This window comes from Olea europaea, unplaced genomic scaffold, assembly GCF_002742605.1.
Source record: "Olea europaea var. sylvestris unplaced genomic scaffold, O_europaea_v1 scaffold1853, whole genome shotgun sequence".
NCBI classification, from domain to species: domain Eukaryota; kingdom Viridiplantae; phylum Streptophyta; class Magnoliopsida; order Lamiales; family Oleaceae; genus Olea; species Olea europaea.
Window position 1 is genome coordinate 70126 of NW_019236310.1, and position 2208 is coordinate 72333.

Below are 2208 nucleotides of genomic sequence, written 5' to 3' on the forward strand. Positions count from 1 at the left end.
AAAAAAAAAAAAGACAAGTCTCAAGGGTCATTCAGCAATGAAACAGGTGCTCCAAAATAATAATCAGCAGCATAATGAAAATTGGCAAATGGTCACAAGAAGAAACAATATGTAACTTCAACATCAGTTGCAACAACAGTAATGCAGGGATATTAAGAAATGGTTGCCTGGGAAACAAGTCAATTACAATAATAAAGTCGAAATTGAATAAGCAAATGCGTGTGCCATGTTTCTGGGTCAAAAACGTATACACTCGCTATAAATATCAACAGTACAAAAGCCTGTCTAAATCAATGAGCCCTTCAAAGTGAACACCACGAATTCTGCTTCTCCACTTACTGATTAGCTTAACAAGGCCCTGTTTGGCACCCATTTTTATCAAAATGCATTTTTCTCTCTCTTCTTTTCAACCACACGTTCTTTATTAAAATAATATTACACGTAAATCAAAAACTTTTTCTTATTTTTCAACCACACATTTCCCATCAATTTACTATTAAAAAATTTATTTTCACATAAAAATTCCTACCAAACACCCTCCTAAAATAGACTTGTGCTTCAGAGAGTTCAATTAAAACAAAATCTAAATATCTCACTTTTTCTGTCTCTTATTACCAGAAAAGTCGCTTCTATTAAAGCTTCTTGTAAGATCATTCGTGGTCTCAGTCGTGTTCTGCTTCTTTAACCCTTTCCTCCCTCCAAATCCGAACCTCGAATCCCTATGTTCCCTATTCTTTATCTTTTTATCTGAGCCTTTTTTCCCCTTTCCACCACCCTGCTTTGCCTTCCCACCAGAACGATCTCCAGGAGCCACCCAAGGCCTCTTCCTATTCAGTCGATCAAATGGTTTTCCTTCTTCGAAAGCCAAATCAAGGTCACCACCTTTATCACCACCGGCAAACCCACTTTGTTGCCGCTGCTTCCTCCACTTCTTAACAGATTCAACGTCTTCTTTCTTCTGCTTGGCCCTCTCTTTTAGTTTCTGAGCTTGTATCTCTTTAGCTAACTTCTTGTTCTCCCTTGCCTTCTTTCTCTCCTCTGCCTCCTCAACCTTTTTCTTTTCTGCTAAGAGTCTGCCCTTAACTTTCTCCATATGAACATCAGATTTGACCATTTCGGCATAATAGTCAGAAGGCCTCAGAAAAGGAAGCCCCATCGACTGAAATGTTACCAAGCCCTGCCTCGCACCGCACCCTCTAGTGCCTGTGTGTAAAAAGCAAGCTCCCGTGTCAGGTCATCATTGACGTCCACTTCTTTTGCCTGATCAATATCAATTGAAAGCTTGTGTATCCATTCGACATTGGCAGGCCAGTTGATATCTCCAAGTTTATCAAGCAAACCTGTTGACCTCTAAAAATGGCTCTTCCAGGTGGCCAACTTGTAGCTACTCCACGTATTCCTCCCTACGAAATGAACAAACTGTCAGGCGCACACGGCCGGAACCAACGGAGGTGGCGGCCGTATACACTCCGACGGTCAAGTCAGGTTTGGGTGGTCGGAACAGTGTCCAGGGGCTACACAAATCAATCAGTCAATAAAGGGGGAGGAGAATATATAAACTTGTTATGGAGTGCTATCTATTGAGAGTTTCATTACCTTTGCCTCTGGCCAATCTTTGGGTATTTATAGGTGGTATGAACCGTGGGATGTGGAACACGTGTATACATCTGACGGTATGAAGCGTCTGCTCATAGGCGTCAATCAGCCGCGCTTGTAGAGTGGGCGGACAGTTTGTTTCCCCCGAGTTGAATTGACATAAAGTTGATAAGTCACATCAAATAGCTTTATGGGGGACGTCACATCAATTTAAACCTTATATGCAGAGCAAATCTTAAATTGGCAGCGAATCTTCTAACGGGGTCGGAGACGGGACACTTCGGCAGATCAGTGACAGGAATTGGTGTATCACTTCGGAGAGGCTTCGGGAGGTCGGAGTGGTTCCGAGGCTCGTAAAATGAGGCGTAACAAAACCTTCACGATTGTTTACAGCATTCTTTGAAGGTTCAGTTAACTTCACGTCTTCAGCTTCTTCTGATTCTGATCCAGATTCAGAGACCACAGGATCAGGTTCCTCCATCCCCACATCATTCACCATCTCCTCAATCGACATCAGTGTTTCTTCAGTTTGGAGAGATTCTGTTAGCAAAAAGAGGGAAAATAACACAACACCTATCAGCTAAATTAAGCACATCAAACAAGCAACAATAT

General features: G+C 42.1%; 1 pseudogene; it reads right to left on the minus strand.

Moving 5' to 3' along the window:
• Positions 1–112: 112 nt before the first annotated feature.
• LOC111378694 lies at positions 113–2208 on the minus strand (annotated as a pseudogene).